Source organism: Pongo pygmaeus, chromosome 9 (assembly GCF_028885625.2).
Source record: "Pongo pygmaeus isolate AG05252 chromosome 9, NHGRI_mPonPyg2-v2.0_pri, whole genome shotgun sequence".
In the NCBI taxonomy this organism is placed as follows: domain Eukaryota; kingdom Metazoa; phylum Chordata; class Mammalia; order Primates; family Hominidae; genus Pongo; species Pongo pygmaeus.
Genome location: NC_072382.2, coordinates 27042457 through 27069771, shown reverse-complemented (window position 1 = coordinate 27069771; position 27315 = coordinate 27042457). Strand labels below are relative to the sequence as shown.

At 38.6% G+C, this 27315-nt stretch overlaps 1 protein-coding gene across 4 annotated transcripts in view; it reads right to left on the bottom strand.

The window, feature by feature from the left end:
• LRRC4C (leucine rich repeat containing 4C) overlaps nucleotides 1–27315 on the bottom strand; it is a 187934-nt gene that overhangs the window by 57138 nt on the left and 103481 nt on the right. Inside the window, exon 1 of one of the 4 annotated variants that reach the window (XM_063670977.1) lies at nucleotides 24301–24319. The exons of the other annotated variants lie outside the window; for them this stretch is intronic. The gene's annotated coding sequence lies outside the window, so the exon portion shown is untranslated. Of the gene's footprint in view, nucleotides 1–24300; nucleotides 24320–27315 lie in introns of those variants that run through there. 4 annotated transcript variants of the gene reach the window in all.

The following is a 27315-nucleotide window of genomic DNA, read 5'->3' as shown; positions in this document are numbered from 1 at the left end:
TCCCAGCACTTTGGGAGGCCGAGGCGGGTGGATCACCTGAGGTCGGGAGTTCAAGACCAGCCTGACCAACATGGAGAAACCCCGTCTCTACTAAAAATACAAAAATTAGCCAGGCGTGGTGGCACATGCTTGTAATCCCAGCTACTCGGGAGGCTGTGGCAGGAGAATTCCTTGAAACTGGGAGGCAGAGGTTGCAGTGAGCCGAGATGGTGCCATTGCACTCCAGCCTGGACAACAAGAGAGAAACTCTGTCTCAAACAAACAAACAAACAAAAAACAAACAAACAAAAAACTATCCCACTGCTAGTAGAAGTGTAAACTGGTACAAACATTTTAGAAAACTGTTTGGCTCTCTTTAATAAATCTAATCATACTCATGCCATATGACCTAGCAATTGCTGTCGTAGGTATCTATAACCAGTACAAATGTGTACATATGTTCCAAAGGCACACATTAGAATGTTTATAGCAGCACTATGTAGTCCTAATAGAGTAAACTAGAATGAGAACTAGTCTAAAACTAGAAGTGTCCCAATCCCCATTCAATGAACAGACACGCTGTGGTATTTGCACCAATGGAATACTATATAGCTGGAGAATGAGCATTCTATAGCCTTACAAAAATACGAATGAATTTCACAAATATAAACAAAAGAAGCTTGATACAAAGAAATCTCATATAATTTATATATAGTATATGAACAAGCAAACACGATCTTAATCTACACTCTTTGATATCAGGATAGTAGTTATCTTTGAGGACCGGGCAGTTACTGGAAGAGAGTCTAAGGAGAAGGGGCATTGTCAGTTTCCTATTGTGTGTGCTGGTTAACTAAGTGTGTTCAATTTGTGAAATGTCATGAACACATATGCTTCTGATATGTGTGATTTTTTATTAGACTATTTCACATAAATATAATTTTTTAAAGCCTCACATAGTATCAGGCAGCTATGATGATCGAATAGGAGAATGCATTTAGACATGATTTAAACAAACTCATCACTGCAGCTCTATAAAAAAAAATAGTTGTCAAACTCTGGGTAATGACTACTAGTTGGTCATGTAATCAATTTATAGACTGTAACCTGTATTAAATAAAATGAAAAAGGCTAGAACAGAAAATATTGGAGTGCATTATATACTGTATACTGTTTTGTGATATAAACATCCATATATATGTTTATATGGGTTGAGATGTAACATGTACATTTTATGCTGAGTCACAGTTAAAAGGAGTCAGAATTGTTGTTTTAAGGGGCCCATGATATAAGTTCATAGAGCCTGTGTCTAAATTATGACTCCCTGTGTCTAGATTATGACCAGCATTGATTCCACATTAGTTAAGTGAAAGGCATTTTAATAAGGGAATCCTGGAGTACAATTAAAGCACTTCCAGTGTATATTATGAGTAATCCTGACCGTTGGCCTTATCACTCCTGGACATTTGCCAGAAGACCTAGGACTTTCCACACTGTGTAGCCTAGAATTCTGCAAATTGCTTCCACAATACAAAAAGCTTAGGTTGTCCAAAATCGGAGTTTCTCGAAAATACATAGCCTCTGTTTCGACCACTTTTCTTGGTAACCTTGTAGCAGATGTAGTGAGTGGTAGCTCTGTGTACCAGTGAAGATGCAGAATGGAAAATATTGTTCATTTGCATAGTCTCAAAATAATGGGATGAAGGTAATAATTAATAGCTATATTTATACCCCTTGATTTAATTAACTCCAGCTAAGATGTTTGTAATCATGTGATTTTATGTTTGGGTAAATGTGTCAACGTGAACATTAGTCACTAATACAAGGCAGCAAGAAAAAAATTAAAAAGCCACCAGCAGAAGCCAGGCCTCGGTAGTTCTCAGTTTCCCACTTTGGGATGTTTTATCCATATAAATCACTAGTGATGCTATTCTATGACAGAAAGTTCTCTGAAGGGTGGAGAGAAGAGTGGTATAGAATAAATACAGGGGTGAGCAAAGGGTAGGGTGAGGCTTAAGCCTGGAGCTCTTTTGATATTGAGACTAAGGCAAGGTAGAAAAAGGAAGTCTCTTGCGGTAGGGCCATTTCACTTCAAACCTACTCACCCTTATAAGGGAATAGACTAGAGTCACCCCAGCACTTTGGGAGGCCGAGGTGGGTGGATCACCTGAGGTCGGGAGTTCAAGACCAGCCTGACCAACATGGAGAAACCCTACCTCTACTAAAAATATAAAATTAGCCAGGCGTGGTGGCACATGCCTGTAATCCCAGCTACCGGGGAGGCTGAGGCAGGAGAATTGCTTGAACCTGGGAGGCGGAGGGTGCAGTGAGCCGAGATGGCACCACTGCACTCCAGCCTGGCAACAGAGCAAAACTCTGTCTCAAACAAACAAAAAACAAAACAAAACAAAACAAAACAAAAAAAACTATCCCACTGCTAGTAGGAAAGGAGATGTGAAATAAGGAAACCAAAGAGGGAACATAATTGGAGATAAAACTGTTTAACTAAGGGGCAGAGGTTATTCCGAGGATCTTGGCAAAATCAAATGGAGACCAAAAGATGGCGGATGAAGATCTGTTCAGAGGGACAAAATGTTCAGGTTTATTATAAGACTAACATTTTTGAGAAGCCATTTAGATTGGATTCAGGTGGCAAAGCACATAAAGAAAAGGGGTTCTGGGTAGGGCTGCACACTGACCAAAATAGTAGACATGGTTTTGAGCTGAGTAAAGAAGAGTTCGTTCAGATTTGCTCTAGTTTGCGTCCAAACCTCCTGATGCTTCAAGTCAATGAATCCACTTCACATCTGTGTGGATTGGTCACATTAAATAGAAGAAAAGAAACCTGAAAAATCTCCACAGTATGCAAGAGCCTTCCTTTGAGCTGATTGAAGCTAGGAGCACAGAGGACAAAGGCTCCCTGCTTTTATCTCAGCCACATGGTCCTGCTTTGTGAAGGGTCAGATGGGGAAGACAAACCTCACATCAGAGTTAATGATCACAGTCCTGCTTTGCTAATTAATGCCACTGACTCATGTGGTGTGAAAACACAACTTAAAAGGCTCCACACCAGCTGAGAAATCTGGGCTGGGAGAGGAAAGTAACAGGAAATCCTTTACATAACTAAGAATCAAGGAGAATCTTTCATTTTCTGTTAATCATGTCTTTTAAATCTATAATTTCTGAGTGGGGCAGGTAGGCAAAAATCAAATCAGTGCCGCCCCAACACATTGGTTCCATTTTAATGAAGAGCCATTGCCTTCATGTTTCCTCTTATAAGGGAATAGACTAGAGTCACCCCATGTCTCAGTCTTTACTTTAGTTTCTTTTTTTTTTCTTTTAATTATTGCATAAGCAATTCTAACCCTTGAGTTTTATTTTTTTTTTTTTTTTTTTTTTTTTTTTTTTTTTTTTTTTTTTTTTTTTTCTTTTATTATTATTATTATTATTATACTTTAGGTTTTATGGTACATGTGCGCAATGTGCAGGTAAGTTACATATGTATACATGTGCCATGCTGGTGCGCTGCTCCCACCAACTCGTCATCTCGCATTAGGTATATCTCCCAATGCTATCCCTCCCCCCTCCCCCCACCCCACAACAGTCCCCAGAGTGTGATGTTCCCCTTCCTGTGTCCATGTGTTCTCATTGTTCAATTCCCACCTATGAGTGAGAATATGCGGTGTTTGGTTTTTTGTTCTTGCGATAGTTTACTGAGAATGATGATTTCCAATTTCATCCATGTCCCTACAAAGGACGTGAACTCATCATTTTTTATGGCTGCATAGTATTCCATGGTGTATATGTGCCACATTTTCTTAATCCAGTCTATCATTGTTGGACATTTGGGTTGGTTCCAAGTCTTTGCTATTGTGAATAATGCGGCAATAAACATACGTGTGCATGTGTCTTTATAGCAGCATGATTTATAGTCCTTTGGGTATATACCCAGTAATGGGATGGCTGGGTCAAATGGAATTTGTAGTTCTAGATCCCTGAGGAATCGCCACACTGACTTCCACAAGGGTTGAACTAGTTTACAGTCCCACCAACAGTGTAAAAGTGTTCCTATTTCTCCACATCCTCTCCAGCACCTGTTGTTTCCTGACTTTTTAATGATTGCCATTCTAACTGGTGTGAGATGGTATCTCATTGTGGTTTTGATTTGCATTTCTCTGATGGCCAGTGATGGTGAGCATTTTTTCATGTGTTTTTTGGCTGCATAAATGTCTTCTTTTGAGAAGTGTCTGTTCATGTCCTTCGCCCACTTTTTGATGGGGTTGTTTGTTTTTTTCTTGTAAATTTGTTGGAGTTCATTGTAGATTCTGGATATTAGCCCTTTGTCAGATGAGTAGGTTGCAAAAATTTTCTCCCATTTTGTAGGTTGCCTGTTCACTCTGATGGTAGTTTCTTTTGCTGTGCAGAAGCTCTTGAGTTTAATTAGATCCCATTTGTCAATTTTGGCTTTTGTTGCCATTGCTTTTGGTGTTTTAGACATGAAGTCCTTGCCCATGCCTATGTCCTGAATGGTAATGCCTAGGTTTTCTTCTAGGGTTTTTATGGTTTTAGGTCTAACATTTAAGTCTTTAATCCATCTTGAATTGATTTTTGTATAAGGTGTAAGGAAGGGATCCAGTTTCAGCTTTCTACATATGGCTAGCCAGTTTTCCCAGCACCATTTATTAAATAGGGAATCCTTTCCCCATTTCTTGTTTTTGTCAGGTTTGTCAAAGATCAGATACTTGTAGATATGTGGCATTATTTCTGACGGCTCTGTTCTGTTCCATTGATCTATATCTCTGTTTTGGTACCAGTACCATGCTGTTTTAGTTACTGTAGCCTTGTAGTATAGTTTGAAGTCAGGTAGTGTGATGCCTCCAGCTTTGTTCTTTTGGCTTAGGATTGACTTGGCGATGCGGGCTCTTTTTTGGTTCCATATGAACTTTAGAGTAGTTTTTTCCAATTCTGTGAAGAAAGTCATTGGTAGCTTGATGGGGATGGCATTGAATCTGTAAATTACCTTGGGAAGGATGGCCATTTTCATGATATTGATTCTTCCTACCCATGAGCATGGAATGTTCTTCCATTTGTTTGTATCCTCTTTTATTTCCTTGAGCAGTGGTTTGTAGTTCTCCTTGAAGAGGTCTTTCACATCCCTTGTAAGTTGGATTCCTAGGTATTTTATTCTCTTTGAAGCAATTGTGAATGGGAGTTCACTCATGATTTGGCTCTCTGTTTGTCTGTTATTGATGTATAAGAATGCTTGTGATTTTTGCACATTGATTTTGTATCCTGAGACTTTGCTGAAGTTGCTTATCAGCTTAAGGAGATTTTGGGCTGAGACGATGGGGTTTTCTAGATATACTATCATGTCATCTGCAAACAGGGACAATTTGACTTCCTCTTTTCCTAATTGAATACCCTTGATTTCCTTCTCCTGCCTAATTGCCCTGGCCAGAACTTCCAACACTATGTTGAATAGAAGTGGTGAGAGAGGGCATCCCTGTCTTGTGCCAGTTTTCAAAGGGAATGCTTCCAGTTTTTGCCCATTCAGTATGATATTGGCTGTGGGTTTGTCATAAATAGCTCTTATTATTTTGAGATACGTCCCATCAATTCCTAATTTATTGAGAGTTTTTAGCATGAAGGGTTGTTGAATTTTGTCAAAGGCCTTTTCTGCATCTATTGAGATAATCATGTGGTTTTTGTCTTTCGTTCTGTTTATATGCTGGATTACATTTATTGATTTGCGTATATTGAACCAGCCTTGCATCCCAGGGATGAAGCCCACTTGATCGTGGTGGATAAGCTTTTTGATGTGCTGCTGGATTCTGTTTGCCAGTATTTTATTGAGGATTTTTGCATCAATGTTCATCAAGGATATTGGTCTAAAATTCTCTTTTTTGGTTGTGTCTCTGCCAGGCTTTGGTATCAGGATGATGCTGGCCTCATAAAATGAGTTAGGGAGGATTCCCTCTTTTTCTATTGATTGGAATAGTTTCAGAAGGAATGGTACCAGCTCCTCCTTGTACCTCTGGTAGAATTCGGCTGTGAACCCATCTGGTCCTGGACTTTTTTTGGTTGGTAAGCTATTGATTATTGCCACAATTTCAGCTCCTGTTATTGGTCTATTCAGAGATTCGACTTCTTCCTGGTTTAGTCTTGGGAGGGTGTATGTGTTGAGGAATTTATCCATTTCTTCCAGATTTTCTAGCTTATTTGCATAGAGGTGTTTGTAATATTCTCTGATGGTAGTTTGTATTTCTGTGGGATCGGTGGTGATATCCCCTTTATCATTTTTTATTGCATCTATTTGATTCTTCTCTCTTTTTTTCTTTATTAATCTTGCTAGCGGTCTATCAATTTTGTTGATCCTTTCAAAAAACCAGCTCCTGGATTCATTTATTTTTTGAAGAACCCTTGAGTTTTATAAAAGAGCTTTGCAACGGAGCATTTTAACTCATGATTGCTTTAAAAATGAATGAGTATGCACTCTCATTGACATATACATTCATATACATACATGCATGTATATGAGGTTCTAAGAATATATATTATTGAGACTTATTTTTCTGGGATATGGTAAGCTTTAAATAGGACCCTAGTATTCTGAAGGAGTTCGTGGATCCTGTTAACTAGTTCATTTGCCAGTCACAGTGTGGACAATTCTTTCTATGGAAAATAATTTCAACATTATTCTATCAGGGTGAAATTCTGGACCAGGGAGGGATGCAAGGCACTCATACATGTGTATATATTATTTTAAAACTCAGCCCAGGGGTTCAATTCTTATAGCATGTGAAATTTTTGAGGTATAAATATTTTTGGGGTAAAGAGTGAGTCAATCTCAGGGTATCAAGATAACTTGAGACAAATTTATTTAATTACTTAGCAAGTTTTCACCATAACACATTTTATATTTTAGTAGGTATATAGATATGAGTATAGTACAACTATATATATGCACGGATTTGCAATATAATATTTTGATTTCATAATGCCTGCTCAAAATGCTATGTTTATTGTTGGGAAGACAAGGCACATGCTTGTCAGTTGGGATTTCATTTCCATTTTCATTGTGAAGGGTTGTAAGCTATGATCTATTCTAGATCTTACTCCATAACCCTCGTAACCAAGTCTAGTATCCCACTTAAAAAAAGAGAGATAGAAAATGCAACATCACTTTTACAATTCACAATTTACACAATTTCTTATTAGCACTAATTATGTATAAGGGTAGGTCATTTGGTCTGAAGCCAACCCCTAGCATTAATTACTGTTGTATTACTAGAATGCTCATTTGGGAAGTTTTCAATTGCTCTTCCTTTTGCAAACACAAGATAAAGCTAGGCTTTTAGTTATGAGGCAGGTTTAACTTCTTTTGAGTAAAGGAAACAATGGTAGTACTAGCTTGGCTTTACAATAATATATAGTGGTCCCAGATAAAGCACAAATTTGTGATGTTATTAAAACACAGAGTTCTATTTTAACTGTGGGTGATAATAGTACTAGAATGTTACAAACAGGGAGTGTGCATGTGAGTGGGATTCTGCATATGAATATTTGTGTATATTTTTCTATAACCCAATACACACATATGAATGGTTAAAAGAACATAAAAGCATTTTACCTAATGACTCATCACCCACTCCCTGCTTTGTTCTAGTGTAGTCAGAGTCGCACATTAACTTGGATGCTAACTATGCTCCCGTGGTAAACAAAAAGGCAGAGAACCTTGTGCATCCAAGGAGGTCCTATAAAGGGCTCACTCAGTGAAAACATCTGCAGTGCCTATTTTAAATCAAGGCCTCCAAATTACATCTTTGGTGAAAGTAAGATACTCACTGTACAGTGAATGAAGGGTCATGTGCCTCACAGTGACGCTACATTAAGAGAGAAACAGAGGAAAAAAAAAAAAAAAAACTAGAAATAACCAGAGAGGGAAGAAAAAGATAATAAAAGAGAGTGAGATGGAGAATGGAAAATATTCACAAATATCTCTAGGGTACAACAAAAAGAATGCTAATGTCTTGCTCAAATCTTGAGTAATCCAAGGATTGAAAAATCTTTTTGTAGCCAAAACGTTAGGAATCCAAGGTAGGAGAAAAGAGACATTCTAACTTCATCAGGTGAGAGTTTACCTGTGAATTGACACTTCTGCCTTTAGAAATCTCAGGCTTACCTCATCCTTCCAACACATGAGCAAGAAATAAAGTGAGAATATTTCTCTTTACAATGCATTAGATATAATCCAAAGAGAATGCCTGTGATTACAAACTTTTGGGAGACTACACGTTGAAGTAGTACTTCTCAGAGCCTTTTACATGCTAATAAATTCTACCAGTTTTTAAGATGGGAAGGCATATAATATGTAGCGAGAAAGTAGATCAAGGCTCCCTTTATCCAGAGCATTTACAGTGAGGGAAATTGGGCTTCCTAAAGCCAATTTTGGAAAAGGCTGAATTAGACTTTTCAGTTAAGAAACTTAACAATACCTTATATTAAAAAGAACAGACCATTATACAAGCTAAAAAGTTGAAAAAAATTAAAAACTCATAAAAAAACATATTTCAAGGATTGCTTTAGGAATTTTTTACTGTTTGGTAGTTTCATAATGATTTTAACAATCAAACTTGGTAAGAAACTTATTTCTACAGTCTTGATATTTGTTCTTTCTGCATGTGGTTATCTTTTACTGAATGCATAAAATAAAATCACGCTTCAGCATTGAACTTGGCTTTACAAGATTAAGATATTAGAATGTGGAAAGGGAGGCAAAAATTTATGAACAAAAACCGTAGCAATAACTGGAACCATCTAGAGACCCCTGTAGATAGAGCAGGGTTGTTTGCTAGATATACTAATTAAATGAGGCAATGTATTAAAATGGTTTACATTGTGCTTGGCACCCAATCAACACCCAATATTAGTAAAAATTTGCATGTGTTATTGATATTCTTATGTCATATATCACATAAAAAAAAGGGGGTCTTTATAAGCATAGAAATGATCTCCTAGAAATAAAGAGGAAACTAACAGGTAATCTCCTATGCTGATTCATACACTATATGCGGCAGAAGGAGCTTGTGCTTAATCTAATTTAATCCGACCCCTCCAACCGATCTAATTTAATCTAATCAGCTGAAGTAGGTTGCTATTCCTTATAGTATAATTCAGCCAAGGTTACCAGCGGCCTTACCCAGACTTTGTCAAAATTATCTTTCCATACCGCCATGCAGCACAACGTTGGCCTGCAAATCTGTTTCCCCACATGATCATTCCTCTTATGAATAAATTAGTGCTTTATAAAAGCTACTTGGGAGGCTGAGGCGGGAGAATTGCTTGAACTCAGGAGGTGGAGGTTGCCGTAAGCTGAGATTGCACCACTGCACTCCAGCCTGGGCAACAGAGTTAGACTCTATCTCCAAAAAAAAAAAGGACTGAAAGGAGTCCGTTTGCTTTCTTCTGCTTTTTAGCCATGTGAGGACATAATGTTTCTTCATTTTTTTGCTCTTCTGTCATTTGAGAAAACCTAGATGGCACCATCTATTGCCATCTATCAGGAATAGTCCTCACCAGACACAACTTGATCTTGGAATTCTCAGTCTCCAGAACTGTGAGAACATTCTATTATTTATAAATCACCCAGTCTTAGGTTATTTTGTTATAGTAGCACAAATGGACTAAGACATACACTGTTACCATTCTAGTCTAAATCACTCTCCTGGATGACTTTAGCAGTATTGCCACTGACTAATCCCACACCATTCCTCTCCCTTCACTATCCTGTCCCCACAGAACAGCCAGAATGGTTTTTGAAAAGTCAATCAGATCACTATATTCCCTTGATTAACTCCCTCTAGCATTTCCTATTCCACTTCCTAAGTGGATTTATGAAATAAATCCAAATTCTTATTTTTAAGATTATAATTTTTATGCTCCCTTTTTACCCTCCCATTCTTCCCATGCTCCCCAGTTTGTTTCTGTTTCATGGCATTTGCTGTCTGTCATTGTTCCTTCTGCTTGAAACTCCCTTTCCTTCAACTGACATATATCGGTCTCCTAGTTATTCAAGTCTTAGGTGCAACAGTTTCTGAAGTAAAGGGGCAGAGACACCTTCTATCCGTGACCGCGTCACCTCGTTTAATGGCACCATCACTCTCGATTCATAATGCTCTGTGTTATAGGCTGAAATGTGTGCCCTCAAAAGGATGTATTAAAGCCTTAAGTCCCAGGGCCTCCAAATTTAGCCTTACTCTAATAGAATTTTTATAGAAGTAATCAAGTTAAAATTTGTTTATTAGGGTAGGCTGTAATCAAAAATGACTGATCTCCTTATAACAAGTGGAAATCTGTACACAAAGACAGACATGCACAGAGGAAAACCAAGTGAACACAAGTAAAGAGATGGCAGTCATGAGACTGAAGCAGTACATCTACAAGCCAAGATAATTGGCCAAGGACTGCCGTCAAATGCCAGAAGCTAGAAGAAAACAAGGAAGAATTCTTCACTAGAGTGGTCAGAGAGTACATGGCTCTGATGGCACCTTGACTTTGAATTTGTACCCTCCAGAACTGTGAGACAATACATTTTTGTTGTTTTAAGCCCACCTAGTTTGTGGCACTTGGCAATGATAGCCCTAAGAAACTAATGCTATGTTTTCATTTTCGTTGCAGCACTTGTCACAGCTGCAACCATTTCTTTGGTTTACTGCTATAGATCACTTTCTACACTAGAATGCAAACTCCCCAAGAGGCAAAGACCTGCATGTCTGCTTGTATGCCATGTGAGCTGGATTTGGGAGAATGCTAGACAGAGAAATTGATGCTCAAAATATATACAATAAATGAATGAATGATAGAATTGAATGGGAGCATTCATGAAGTTTAAAAGATAATGAACACAAATACCTCCAACCATTGCCCTTTGTTTTGTTGGCTTACTTGATTGCTTTATACTTGTCTATGCATCCTTTAAGCCCAATCCTTCTGAAGAGTACAATTCAATCTGAGACTACCTACAAAGGTCTATACCTTATTATGGAAACAAAATCTCAGTGGATCTTACTTAGTGCCTAGATGATCATACCTGTAAAACGTCAGTGCCATCCCCTAGGAAGAAGGGGGAAGCAAAGGATTCTTTGAATAAGAAACATAATAAAAATAGTAAATAGTTTCTGTCTCTGGCTCTATACAGGTGTCATGATTTGAGTCAGTTATAGATGATGAGAAACTTGATTGCAGGTATTTCTAAACCAAGGTATTCAATGAATACTTATGTTGGTAAACTGTGTTACCTCTCTTTAAGTTGGGAAGCAACAAGGTATTGTAGTTAAAAAAGTATAGGTTCTGGAGGCAGAGACTCCTAAAGTTCAGGCTCGTTTAACTTACCAATGTGCAAACTTGAACCAACCTTGTATAAGTTACCTTCTTTTCTAAGCTCCAGCTTTTTCAAAAGCCCCACCTAATTGAGGAACAACGGTATACACCCTAAAATGTTGATGAGAAAATTAAGAGATAATGCATGCATGGTGTTAGCATGCTGCGTGAACCACATTAAAAATGAAATACATGCTAGATAATATCGTATTTATTATTTGAAGAGTCTGCTGGTCACAGAATTGATGGACAAGACTGATGCCTTGTGTTGTGTGAAGAATACAAACCTCAAATCAATTATTTGACTCACACACAAAGTAAACCTATTTTTACTTCTGCTGGCCTTGACCACTGAACTAATCTTCACTGATTTAAATGAAATTGAAGATCAGGAGTAACTCTAACAAGCAGAAGCCAAATCCCCACAGCTGTTATCAATCCCCATATAACTGATTAGAATCCTAAAGAAACATAAGAGATTCCTTCTTAAACTTATCACTCAAGACTGTTAGAAGGCTATGAACTTCTACCATTGATGATGACTCTAAAGGCAGTATTGTCTCAGTACCCTGTGTGTGCACCTGTGCATATGTGTGCGTTATTTTTCTTCTGCATCAAACCATATTTCTGAAGTAGCCATAGAAACAGTCCCATTTGTGCTTTTATGTTTGGTTTTTTAATTTTTTTTCCTACACTATAACCATAGCAGCAGTGTGGAGTTTGACCACAAGACAATACAGTTCATGAACACAAAGAAAAAAGTGCAAGAGTAATAACAATAACCAATGGATTTTTTATTGTATTATAGTTGATACAGTATTTTCCTACTAATTATTTCACTTGCTTCTCCCAGAGGACAGGTCAAATAGTTATAAGTAACATTTCTATTTTGAAGTGGAGGGAACTGCGGTCACATGCTTTGATTAAAGTCACAGAGCTATTCTGTGATAGGAGTGGTGCTAAACCCACAAATTTCAACTACAAATCTCCTTTCCTTCCATTATAACTTGCAGCAGTAATTATGTAAAAAGCGAAAGACAGATTGATGATCTAGAATATAGTTAGAAAGAGAGACTACATGAATACATCTAGCTCTACCATTACCATGTAAGATAATATCAGCTTATCAGCTTTCAAAACATTACATCTTGTCTATGTTGAGTACTAACATCACAAAGCAGTGGTTGCCTAATAGATTTGATTGTGTTAACCTTACCTGATGCTGTTGGCTCATAAAAGAAAGGACTTAATGTCACTGACTAAATTCATCACTAAGTGAGAATTCATAAAGTTGTATAGACAACCTAAATAATTTTGAAATGTGTAGCAAAACTGGTAAAAATGCGTGAGCGGTTGCTTTGCTGCCTTAACTCAACATCCAGGCTTCCCAGTGAACAAGGAAAACCACACCGGCTTGTCTCTGCGAAATCCTCCGCTTAGTCAACAGCTGAATTCTTCTACCCAAACAAAACACTGTCCATACCCAGAGTGACAGCCCACAAAGAGAAAAAATTCAAGATCAGAACCTCATCTTTCAAAGAATGCTGGAGACTGTCTCATCAAGGCAGACTCAGACTTGAAACCAACCTCTTCCTCTGCAGAGTGATGGCAGTTCCTCATGATCTGGACACAAAGATTTTGAGCCTTTAATGTTGCTTCAGACATACCATATGCAAAGGCTGGCTTGTCCTTGATGAGTACCAGGAAACTAAATAATTCCAAAGCACCACAGCCTCCCTGAAAGCCTCCAGAACACAATAATTCCTCCCTATTGATCCACAGTCTGCAGCATTTCAGCCCTTGAGTATACACCATCTTCTGCTCTCCAATGGTTTGACATGTTCCCATCTTGTTTCCTGAACATATTCCTAAGTCATTTAATTCTTTTTTTTTTTAACTTCCTTAACACTTCACCCTGCCACCATTATAAACGGGATTTCAGCTACTGTGTCCCATGCCCTGAACTAAATTCTGGAGCTATATAGAGGCTGAGTAAAGAAGCCTTGCCTTTCAGAGTCTCCCAAGTTCATAATGGAGATACTCCCTTTTATAGCTCACATCAAGATGATACAAGAGCTATTCCAGCAATATAAATATATTATTCAGAGAGTTTAGGGAGAATGAGATGACATAATAATTGATGTAATATTCTTTGGTGGAGGAGGATGGGGGTGATACAAGGTTATTTCAGTAAGGAGAATATGACCAAATTCACCTAGTTTCAAAGAGGTTTGGCATGTTTTGAGTATGTCAAGTGGTATAATAAGACTGCACATAAAGAATGAAGATAGAACGTGGCATTATGTGGCAAAGGGACCTGAATACTTTTGCATTGTCCTCCTTGCTATAACATAAGCTTATTGAGTGCAGGGATGATGTGTTTTATCCGCTGTTTATTCTCAGCATCTAGAACAGTGTCTGTCACATGGTGGCAATTTAGTAAACATTTAAAAAATAAGTAAATGAATGAGACTGAGAGATAAAGGAAGCCATGCATGATATTCAAGCAAGGGATAAAATAATTAGATTGGTGTTTTAAAAGACAACTTTATGGATTCTTTTTTTTCCACTCTTTTTTTTTTTTTAAAGAGACAGGGTCTCACTCTGTTGCCCAGGCATCAGTGCAGTTAGTGCAAACATAGCTTGTTGCAGACTTGAAGTCCTTGACTCAAGCAATCCTCCAGCCTCAGCCTCTTCAGTAGCTGGTACTACAGGTGCACATGACCACACCCAGCTAATTATTTTACTTTTTGTAGAAATTGGATTTTGTTATATTGCCCAGGCTGGTCTTGAACTTCTGGCCTCAAGTGATCCTCCTGTCTCAGTCTCCCAAATTGCTGAGATTATAGGTGTGAGCCAATACATCGGTCCTCTTGCACTTTTAAAATTGCTCTTTTTCTAACTTATAATTTATTATTTAATGTAAATCTCCCAGTTTCTACTTTTGTTCTGCCAGTCTTTTTTTTTTGAGACGGAGTCTCGCTCTGTTGCCCAGGCTGGAGTGCAGTGGGTGATCTCTGCAAGCTCCGCCTCCCAGGTTCACACCATTCTCCTGCCTCAGCCTCCCAAGTAGCTGGGACTACAGGCACCCGCCACCATATCCAGCTAATTTTTTGTATTTTTAGTAGAGACGGGGCTTCATTGTGTTAGCCAGGATGGTCTTGATCTCCTGACCTCATGATCTGCCCGCCTCGGCCTCCCAAAGTGCTGGGATTACAGGTGTGAGCCACCGTGCCCAGCCTGCCAGAGTCTTTTTTCAACAAAATGATGAGGATACTTACTAGAAATATAAGTTAAATCAGAACCATCTCTGGTCAAAACCCACCATTGACTGTCATATTACTTAAGGTAAAAGCATGAATACATCTAGCTCTACCATTCTAGTTCTTCCCATGGCCTGAAGAGCTTATATTATTGCCCATTACCTCTAGGTCTCCTACCTTCTTTATCTTTAGCTCCGACTTCCCTCCCTCACTATATATCTTCCAGTCACACTGTACTCCTTGGCATTCCATGAATGAACCAGGCATGCTCCCACCTATTCTCTTTGCTTGGAATCATCTTCCCCCAGATAGCTATAGGGCTCACAGTCTCATCTCTTTCTGATCTTTGCTCAAATGTCACTTTCCCATAGAACCTTCCCTAAGCAATTCGTTCAAAATGTTATACTTTATCTTTCTCCACTGCCATTTTTCCCTTATGCAGTTCCATTTTTCTGTTGTTCTTATTATACAGCACTTGTCTCACTGAACCATACTTTATAATTTCCTTGCATTTTCTGGTTATTGCTTCTTTTCTATTTTCCCTCACTTAACAAGAACAGAACTTTGTCTGTATTTTTTCCTCACTGATGTATCCCGAGTGTTATGGCTAGAATTGAGCCTGGCACATAGTAGTTGCTTTATAGATGATTGCTAAATTGCATTGAATGGTTATCAATTTTCATAAAGACTTTGATTTTGACTAATATAAAGCAGTAGGAGGTGCATATGGCTTGCTTAGCATGCAAAGTAGTTGTTAGAAATGAATGCTATAATCAATGTGCAGATCCTGACAAGAGTATAGGGCTCTATCAGCTTATATGTTAGTATTTTATTACTGATGTCAATAGCATGAGTCAAATGGGCTGCCACAACATCTTATAGCCATCTGGAAGCTGTACTCCTCGATGTCAAGAAAGGAACAAAGAGAAATAAAGTGAGCTTCCAAAGAGTCTGGAAATGCATATCTATTCACTTGGTAAACATATTTGAGCAAATAGATAGGTCACGGCAATTCTGCCTACCTAAACTGGATATTTATAGAAGGTAAATGAATGAGCAGTTATGAAATGATGAGCAGAAGTGAAGAGGCAACATGGAGGTGGCCTAAAAGAAAAACTAGAAACAAACAACAGTATACAACCCCAGTTAATGTAGTGAAACTGCAGCTGCTGGGATCCAATAGGAGCAGACCTATCCATTTGCTGCTTAAGCTTAGGGTAAGCTAGAAAGTTAGGGAATACATCTGGGACTAATTATTTCATTCTTAAACTGCTTTATGGCCTTCTGAAATATCAAAATGTCCCATGTGTTTTACATTTGTTCCCCTATATCCACTCTCTCCCTTCTTCACCCTGTTAAGACAAGGGCTTGTACTACAAAATCAATGGGTTCTTTTTCTCTCTAGATATAGATCAGCTTCATCCCGTGGCAGATACTGGCAGGAGACTAGAGGGAGGGAGATGTGGAAAGGCAGGGTGTATATTCCTCTGGTTTCCTCACTGTGGGGTTGGTTGGGCTCTCTCTGATCTTCAAAGAAATATCATTGCTCTTAAAGTGACCTTCTCTGTGTTACTCTCTCCTGGCTACCAGTAGCCTTTCCCTTCCTCTGTCTCTTCAGGCCTAGGAGTAGTGATAGCTATTCTCTTCCTAGCCCCAAGTTACTTACTGCTTTGACTCTTGTGGTTCACCAAAACACTCACACTTGAAAAGCTATCCCTTATTTTTTTTTCTTAACTTTCTTTTGTTTTGTTTTGTTTTTTTTTTTTTTAGATACGGTCTTGCTCGGTTGTACAGGCTGGATTGCAGTGGGGCAATCTCGGCTCACTGCAACCTTGACCTCCTGGGTTCCAGGGACCTTCTTGCCTCATCCTCCCAAGTAGCTAGAACTGCAGGTGTGTGCCACCATGATTGGATTTTTTTAAAAACTATTCTAGAGACAGCGTCTCTCTATGGTGCCTAGACTGATCTCAAACTCCTGGGCTCAAGGATCCTCCCATCTCAACTTCCCAAATTGCTGGGATTACAGGTGTGAGCCACCACACCGAGCTGGTCATCCCTTTCTTAAACTTTATTTAAATTATGCTAATTTGAATGTGCTAGCTGTTAAGTTTCTTGTTGCGTACTCACTGAAACACAGAAATTCTTTGAGGCTTAGTTTTCACATCAGGAAAGTAAAAATAATAATGTCCACCACCCGAGGCCACAGTGACCATTAAATTGAGCATCTCTTGTGCAAAGAAGCTGACCTAGAAGAAAGCATTCAAACAATATGAGTTTCTTGGCCTCTTTTGCTTATAACATCACAGTGCACAGTAAGCACCTGCTTACTTTGTCTTCTTCTCCCCGGAGACTGAGTGCTTCTCAAGGGCAGGGCCATAGGCACAGAGATCAGGACCCCTGCATCCAGCACGCGCCCTGGAAATGTCAGTTAAATGATCACTGAGAATAAGATGCACCAGCAGCAGAGAAAAGACAGGACTCCAAAACAAGACATCATTGGGTAAAACTAAAACATATAACCTCATAATTTGAAGATGAACATGTTGTAATTAGATATAGGAGCTGAATGGAAAAGACTACTTTGGTCTTTTTAGTTGCATCTGGTTAGTAACAATGTTGAGAATCTGTCTCCTTTCTCTCTCTCTCTCCCCATGTACGTGTGTGTGTGTGTGTGTGTGTGTGTACAAACATATGTGATAGGTAGAAAAATGAATAGATAGATGTATCACACTTTCTCTGCCAGTTGTTATTTGACACATTTTCCTCAGGAATGACACCTTGGAAATGAACTGTAACTAAATAAATAGATAATTACACCAATACCTTGTCAATTACCTAAAATCTGAAATAAAACTATTAAATAAGTAATTAGATTAAAGTAAAAGATCATTTGCATTTTAAAACTCAATATTTAAAGCCAGGCTTTTTATTTATGGTCCATATAACATAATTATCAAATCAGCTAAGAAATCATTTCTTAAAGAATGTTTTTACAACTAAAACTCATGTATTGTAACACAAAGCTATTCACATCTGCACATATGGGAAAAAGGAAAGAAAGCTTTTTAATTTGAAAATAAGATGATGAATAATTTACTATGGTGATGAGTTCAGCAATTTATACCTTTAGTTTAGAAGCAGACATGCATATTTTGAAAAACCCCTCCTACCCTATCCTCTTCCTCTTGAGATCCCCTGGTCTGTAGTAAGAAGGGGCAGACGTTGAGTGGGAGGGATCCTGGCAGCATTACCAGAAGTATGTTCTATGTGACATGAACCAAATCAATAGCACTGAGGGACTACATAAAAGAGCACATTTCTGGGATGATTTTTTTGTTGGAATATGGCCAGCCCCCAATTTTATCACATCTCTCTGTTGGTTTCCTCTTTACTCTTACTTAGAACAGCTCTTCTTTTGTGTCTGTCACTGCACCTTTGCTGACCAACAAGTGGACACTTGGCAGCAATGGTTTTTCCTACTGAATTTCCTGAGTGTAAGGAGATGTTTGCATGCATGTGTGTGTGCATGTGTGTATTCATTCGCTGTAGCATATAAGTAAGTAGTCATGTACACCTTTGGGGAAAATAATATGCTATATTTTTTGTTTTGTATTTTTCATGAAGTCCCCACAGGCTTTAATTTTATAGCTTTAACAGCTGAAGAGTTGAACTGGATCAGAGATAGGCAGCATTTTTCTCTGATAATGACCACAAACAGCATAGAAAGTCCAGTGATGGCATCTAATAGAGACAGTAGTCTTGTTCTGTCACCAAGGTAGGCACAATCTGGAAGATAATACCCTTTGAGTAATAGTTTAAGATGTTTTGTCGTAATGGTCAGCCTGCAAAACATTCTCTCTGTGCCTCAAACTAAGACGCTTCATTCCCGTCACCACAATTCTCTCCAGGAAGGATCAAAATAAGATCTTTCTTCCCTTCCTCCCTCCCATCCTCCTTCCTCCATCTCTCCATGTCTCCCTCCTTTCTCTTCTTCCTCTCCCGTTTGAGTACCACGCATAACACCACATATATTTGTTACAAGAAAGAAGATGTGGGAACAAATAAAGAAAGGGAAGAAAAAAAGAGACTGAGGGTTTTTTCCTCCTTTGTCTCAAGTGAGTATGAAGTTAAAACTGTATTTTACATACACTTCACTCGAAGATAAGGCATACTGCAAATAATTCTGTGATTTAGCCTTTTCTGGACTCACCTCTATCCCTCAGGCACATGGGGTACACTACAAATTAGGAAAACAAGGTCAGTGTAGCATTCACATTCAATACAGGCGATGTGCTGTGTGATGGATTTTTCATATAGATGGCAATCATGAAAGTCCTAGAGAGCTATGTAAAACAGGACTTGCTATCTTGGTACACACTGTCTGAGAACTGAGCTAGTTCAGCTTCGTTTGACAGCAACAGAGCAAGATAATGTGGGTAATTGAATAGTTAGCAAATCCATTTCTGGTCCATTCTTACCCAACCATGAGGAGAGAACTTAATAGGGAGTTAGATGAGAAAGCCAGGGTGGCACTTAAATGAACAATAGAAAAGAGAGACAAGGGAAATGAAGCTTTGCCCATCAGGGCCAGAGCTGGTTACCCAAGCACAGCTCACCCCGGGACTCAGAGTCTGCTCTTCCCTTTGGATGGCCTCCTATGGCCAATCTCCTTCCCTCTCACATCTCCAAGTGGTGGACACAAAATGAGAGTGATTCAAATATTTATTAATGTGAGGAAATGTAATTATCAGGAAATTTCATTCCTTGATGCTCTCCCTCTCTCTCTTATTAAGAAAGCTAACTGATTCAGAATGAGGTAAACCCAAATGTTCAAATGTATTTCTGCCTATTAATTTGAAAGCACTTAAAATATACTTTGTAAAGTAATAAGTAAAAAGTATTAATAACAACAATACTAATTAAAGTTTATTAAACACTCTTTCTGCTAAGCACATTACATGCCCAGTCTTATTTAATTTTATCCTTATAACACTATTATGAGATGTATATTACATTCACCTTCCCTCACTGTGTCTTTCTCTCCTCCCCACTGCCTCAACCATCCTGGCCTAAACTCCCAGATATAAACCTTGCATACTACCCTTGCTAAGCACCAGAGGAAACAAACAAGTATAACTTCTGGATTCTTCAGGGTACACATAAACATCAAAAAAGAGTTACTCTATAAAATTTCTGCATCTCTTTATTATCTCAGCATAAGGCTTAGTGCCTTACTTAATTATTTTAGGAACTAAATGCCACAGAATAAGTAATTTTCCAAAAACTTCTTATTTTAGAATTGTATGCAGCCCCCCAAAAGTATAAAAATAATTCTAATTGCATGCAAAATGTTCAACGGCAATATTTAAAGAAAAAAGATACACAGCCACATTTACAGTATGATACAGATACAGAAATGCACACATGAATATACACAAAAACCTACAAATACACAATTCTCACAATGAAAACATCCCAAATATCAAATGTGTGGAGCTCTAGGTTGACAGGTAATTTGTTCATTTATGTGTTTTTCAGCTTTATCTGTCTTTCTATTTTCAGTTTCCTCCAATTGTATTTGTAGCAAACATATACTGAACTCTTATCATGCATTATTCTAAGATCATGACACGTGTTAACTAATTTAGTTTCCATAATAACGGGAGGAGGTAAGTACTATTATCAATCTCATTTTATAGTTTAAAAAAATGGGGCACAGAGAGGTTAGGAAGCTTGATAAGCTAGTAGATGGTACAGCAGATATGTGAATCCAGCTGGTTTGGCTTCATTACCTGAGCTATTAACCACTACATGCTACTGCCTATAATAAGAATGTAGCTTTATAATTAGCAAAAAATAAAGAGATTTTTAAAAAAATGTACCTTGCAAATTTGGTAACATCCAGAAAATGGAAGAATGCACATACTGTAGTGAGGGAAGAATGAATTTAATCAAGGCATTTTTTTCTCTTTAAAAATCATCCTTTGATTCGATGGCAATGGCTATTAGAAAAGCTTCGGGCCACTGAAAGGCAAATTGGACATTAATTTCTTTCATTTGAGTGCTTTTTCCTTTGCAATTATCAATAATGAAATTACCGTAGAGTCCCTGTTTGGGGGAAAAAATAACTCAAACGTTTGTTGTTGTTTTCTTTTTTCACATCTCTAGAAATGGACCAAATAGCTGAGCTTACAGATTGCAAGCTTTTCCTGTAACAGTCACCTCACAGAACCTGCTGCCAAAGAGGTGAGAAGACTAGAGTCAATCATCAGGAGGCTGACCACTGTTCAGGTGTGTTCTTTCAAGACCTTCAGTTCTACATTGCAGTTTATGGTCTGGAAAGTGGCTTCTATAACATGATCAAGCTAGGATAATGATCTCATTATAAAACCAGTCAGAAAGTCTGTGCAGCTCTTTTTTGTTCATTGAAAAGGTTGAGCTAACAAGAGGAAAAAGGAACATGCTGTTTGAAGTGCTTGCATTTCGAAAACGTGAATCTCAGCAAAGGCCAACTTTACATGGTATACCTCCTCAGTCCTTACCCTCTTCCTTACTATCCCTAGCCTGGGGCTAGATGTTAGGCCTTGTGGTTATACTAGAGGTTGGCTAGTACTCTAAAGGGAGGCTGAATTGAGGATATCAGCAGTACAAGTCAAGGTCTTTGAGAGGGGTCAAGAGTTGAGTGTCAGAGGGTCCTGAAAAAGACAATAATATAAATAATATAAATAATATAAATATAAATAATATAAATAATAAAAAAGACAATAATATAAATAAAATAATATTAACAGAAGACAGAGCTTAGAGTTAAGAATAGAACTGAAACTGAATCACAGCTATAGCACATCAGTAAAAAGTAAGGAGAAGTAACAGCAAAAATCAGATGTTAAGCTGGTTGCTTAGCTATGTTTGTGCTATTTGAGTGACAGTACATCTCAATTTCCCTGGGACAGTTCTGGTTTATGACTGTTGTCCACTCAAAGGTGTTCTGAATTGAAAGAGGAATTACATAAGCACAGCAGAAATCGCTGATACGTGCATGTAGAGTATTCAGATTGGCTCATGGGATCAAGAGGGAAGCTGAAGCCCATGTTAGTGGAAATGACTGAGGGGATCTTCAGGAAGAATAATATTAAATATTGAGATTTCAAATATGTCTCCTTCTAATACAGGGGACCAGTAAAATCCTTACCACAAATTGTCTCTTTTGAGCGGATTAGAGGGATGAAAATAGAATAAAAAAGGGTTTGTGGTCAACATTTGGATGGATAATAGAAGAAAATAAGGGAATAATCACAGAGAAACTAGGCAAGAATCAGGAAATACCCAAAAGTTAGAAATATGGAGCCAGGAGACTTGTAGAAATGAAAACTCCACAAGCATCTGTGGCGGTCTTGGGAAGGTCATTGAATTTCCAACAGCACTCCGAGTGGTGAAGTCTACGAAAACAAATCTCAATGTTAAGAAAGAAGTCAATCTCAGCTGCTGTCAGAATTTCACTAAAAAATCCACATGCGTCACTTACACCCATTTCTTCACTATCTCGAAAGAAGAGAGGTGAGAATGGCAGATAACTGCATCTCTGGAGGGAGGCAATGCAATCTCACACCCAAGAATCTTGAATTAGAATAAAGAAACTGTCCACCTTCTTTTTAAGAAAGAGTCAATTATCCCCATTTTCCACCTCTTAGGACAGCTTGTGCTCACAGGCTGCCTCCTTTCTGCTGGGCTTCCTGCTACAAATCCCTATTTATCCCAGGAGAGATTCTTTCACACGATAACATTTAAATAAGGTGTGCAAAGTGAGTTTTGAACAAGTTTCATGACAGGTGTAAAACCTTACAGGGGAAACCATCAGTAAGAATCTGTCATCAGCTAACACCTTGGTTGACAGCCAGCTGAGTACAGCAATGGGACACAGTGTGAACACTTTTAGGAGGGGCAGAGTGATACGTGGAAATGGTTAAGCTAACTGCACTTAACTTTTGGGATGTTTCCATTTTACCTATTGTGTATATACACGTGCTTGTGTGTATTCATTTATAATAACTCTTCTTCAACATCACCCTTTTCTCAAGCAAGCATGGGCCACCTTGACCATACCTACCCCAAAGACTGAGAATTACAGGGCTGAAAACCAGGATTTTCAGCTTCCAGGGCTTAATAGAAATTGTAGGCAGCTGTCAACAAGCCTTGATCCAAGAGCCCAAGAAACTCCTCCGTTACCACCCCATCCCCAACCACAACCTTCCCCATACAGGGACTGATGCTGCACCATTTGGCCCCTCCTAACATGCTACTATCTCTAGGAAGAGTTGCCACTTATAATTTAGTTAGGCATCTGAAAAAGGTGTAATGAAGGAAATTTAGTGAGAGGCATGAGAACGGGAACTAAGCTTTGTCAAGCACCTCCAAAGTGCCAGGCACTGTGCTAGAATTTTTAAATTTTTTATATTAAAATAATCATCAATATGTGGCCTATAGCTTCTATAATCCCCATTTTTCAGACAAAGAAAGAGCACGAGAGGGGTGAAGAAACTTGCTCAAGGTAACATAGTTATAAAGTAATGGAGACCAAGTTGGATACCTGAGGTCTTGGATGAGGATGGGAGGAGGACCAGCAGGAGAAGCACTGAGTCCCTGGACGTCTCAAAAAGATGCAATGTCCAGGACCCTGGAATGTTCTTCCCCTTTCCCTCCCCCTTCCCGTGGTTGCTTATTGTCTTCTTTCAGTCCCTTATTGTCCTCACAGGAGCCTTCTCCATCCTCCCAATGCCAAGCAGTATCACTTTCCCCTGTTGTCTCCAATTACCATAGAAGCCAATTTACCTCTCCTTAGCACTTCCTGCAATCTGTATTTTGCTTGCTTATTTGTTTATAAGAGAGCTTCTAGGAAGACAGCACCATGATTGTTTCTCACTCACTATTCTAGACTCTGATTCTACCTACAATAGATGCTCAGCAATAATCTATTGAGTGATTTAATGGGGGAATGAATACATGAATAAAGAAACTATCAAAGGCACAAAACAGGGAGTCTACAATGTGGTAGGACTGACTTATCCTGTATCATAATTTTAGTTAATGCTGTTCTCATTTCTCTGAGTGTCTGGGAATTTCTCCTGACTCTCCTGTGTCCCAAATTTAAGCTTTTTATTTTTCCCAGCAAGGATGCCAGGAAGAAGACCGAGACAGATACCCTGGATGGGCAAAAAATAGGACATGACTAAGATGTTCTTCATTCCTCCTCCTCTCTCCTTCCCAGACCAAATCTCCCTGAATTGGATATTGTTGAGGCTGTGAAAAACAAAGCACAAAGCTTTTTCTTACACTCTCTAGTGCAGCTGGAGGGCTTAGAAACTGGAAAGCCTGTTCTGCATGGTCACACGGATGTATGATGCCTAGTCTATGAGTCTACATCACCTTTATGTCTTCCTCTTCAAAGCCATAGATTACACAATCTTTGCTTGGCCAGTAGCACAATGACACTAGGCTGTCGGGCTCAGCATAAGTTTACACTAGATCACTTCAAGTCTGCACAATAAAAGCACATCACTGCCAGGGGAAGGTAGGCTTCCTGAAAGCCTGCTTCTCTCTGACATTTCTGCAGTTACCAGTTCAATAAGGAAGAGATGCTGATGGATGGATTTGGTTTCCCCCTTTAAGCAAATCCTCTCACCCCTGTGCACCCTGCCACTTGATCTCTCTGTGTGGCTGGGGCCCCTCTGTCAGGAAGCATTTCGTGCAGGATGCCCTCGGTGGCTTGAGAGTGGCAGAGCTGTGCTGGGGGATGGCAGCAACTGCTGCCACTGACACATTTCAGTCAGGCCATAGCAGGACTCTGCCAAGCAGGAGAACCAACAAAGGAGCTGCGGCGACTGCCTGGGGCTCAAATCGGATCATCTCTCCCTTCCTGGGAAAAAATAAAATAAAATAAATTTCAACCACTCAGCATTGGGGGTGGTGGGGGAAGCCTAAGGAAGCCTGAACCCTGACTTCTTTCTTTGCTTTGATAGCTGGCTTCATGCCAAATGCAAAATTACATCTGAACTCTTAACACTGCTCGGGAGCAGCAGAGGCACACTCAGCTGAAGATGAGAATACTTCAAGGTGAAATGCCTTTCAGGAAAATTTTCTTTTTTTTTTTTTTTTTGAGCTGCTGAATCAGTGTTTTTGATAAAAATTTTAGATTGCTGCATTTCTATTGGCTTTGCTCTGTGTGTAAATGTTTAGAATGACAGCTCTCAGAAGGCCTGTTGCAATTCCTTATCAGATAGGGAAAATGGGAACGCCGTCTACCTCCCCTCCTCTGTCCACAGAGGTGCCTCTGATCTTCTCTTGAAAAGGAGCAGCCCAGTTTCAAGCACCATACGATATTGGCACCACTGAGAAAGACACTGAAGATTAACCAGCCCAGCCATCTGTGGTATACACGCAAGGGCAAAGAGAAGGAAAGGGACTCTGGCAAGTTAGATGTTCTAATCATTTTTCAACTTCCTTTGCCCTCCCAGCAATACACTGCTCCTTTCTGGAGTAAAATCACTTCCTCCATCACTAGGTTGCATAGAGGATTCCAAATGAATTTCATAGATGAGGAGCTTTTACAATCAATACCCTGTAGAGAACAGATGCAACACACACTCTCACTCCAGAAATCAGCCGTTAGAGGAGAAAAATGCATGGAGGCAGGAAAAGAGAAAGGTGTGTGGGGGTCGGGGAAAGAGAAAGAGAGACATCCTCTGCTAGCCAGCCAGAAGTAAAAGGGGTTTAGGGGAAGGAGAGAGAATATTCAGGGATATTAATTTAAGGGAATTATGTTTAAAGATCTACTGTTCAAGGCCCAGTATAAAATAACTAATTAGATGACTATTTTAAAGTGAAGAATACTGAAGGAAGATAGAAAAACTCTCGCCTGAAGCATTAAGAAGCCAGTTTTATCGTTAGCAAAATAATGAAGGTGAACTACCAGCCAAAATCAAATGATATTGTTTCTTCAACTGAACCTTGAATTATTTTTCTAAATGCAAAGGTCTTGGTGCAAAGAGCAAAGTGAAATTCTGACTTCCTTTTTGGTCCTACAACCTTGCAAAATATTTATTCTATTCGTCTCTCATATTTCAATGAATTTCCTTATACATATGACTATAGAGGACTCATGTGAACACAATATATTTGGCATCAAGTAATGAAATTTTTAGTAAAAATCAGGATGAATGTTCACAGAGCTCCTATTATCAAAAATATAAAAAGAAATGCAAACTGTTTGTTAGTATTGAGTTTAAAGGTATTTTACTGTACTGAGTTTGCATCATTTTTCTACCTTGCATGTTTTTATTCATGCATACTTTTATTGTTATCATTTTTATGGTTTCAAAAGGTTTGAACAAAAAGACTTATATCAGAGCAGGGTTTGCTCTGTTCAAAACTGGTGCAGAAGGCAGCAAGGTTCCTTTCTCACGCTCTATAAATCAGGGGGCTACTAACTCCGAATAGGGGGAAAATATTATACAAACACACACACACACGCATACACACATACATCTACATCCAATGCCAAATACAAATTATGGTCCTGATTCCTGGAAAGAGGCTTTAAAGTAGACCTTGATGACATGAAATGAAAAGGATGCAGAAACAGTTGACATAAAAGCTTTCTTTGTGCACACCTGTGCAAGTCTTTGATATTCTATTGATTGATAACTTCTTTAAGGAATAAATTTTGGCATTAAATTACCTCAAACAGTCATGGAGGCTTTCATTCAATCTCTTAAGTGTTCTAGCATTAGGGAAAATTTATTATGTAATGGGCAAACACGATTGTGTGTCAACAAAACTAGTCTGTCTGCTGTTTGCCTTTTGGATCTGGGCCAGGCCTTTATTCATGTGCTTTGGCTCTAAGATTTAGGTCACCCACCTGAAACTCTAATTTAACCTCATGGTTTTATTTCTTTCTGTTTCTGCTGTGATCTAGTAGATATTTTAAAAATGAGATTTGTTTCTTTTCCTTTATTTCTCCTTTTAATAGAGTCTGCTAGGTTCTTTTTAATGTTTTTTTAAAAGCTATTTCTCAATCATTCTTTTTAAAATTGTTATTACAAATTGGATTATAAACAACCTGGTTCTATAAATCCTGGTTCTTTACCTCCTAGGGTAAACCACTGTGTTGTGTTTTTGCCTTACATAGATTCCCTAGGACAAAAAAATATAACTTATTTGCTTGGGTTTTATAGTTAGGAAGACCTGGGTTCATACAGCTATTCTGTGGGCCTCAGTTTCTTCAACTGTAGAAAAGCAGCATCATGATCCCTTCTTCAAACCCTTCTATAAAAAGAAGTGAGGTGATAGAAACATAATTAGCAACGGGCTTGGCACTTCACATAGTAGCTACTTGACTTGAAGTCGATTTAAATAACAACCAGAAGAGACACTGGCTAAAAGATCAAACCATAACCTAACAAGAGATGATGAATATAGTATTTAAGTTTTATTTTACTTAAACAAGGCCTCTATGTGATCATTTGAATATATGTGCCAATTTGAGGGCAGTTATCTTGGGAGGTGGATAAGACTCTAAGAATGAGCATGACGGAAATAGATTTGACAAGAAAATACAACCTTGAAGGATAACATTGAGCAATGTAGGTTAACTTTTTAAACATACATGCCTTTTAAAATGCACCATGTTGTCAATATT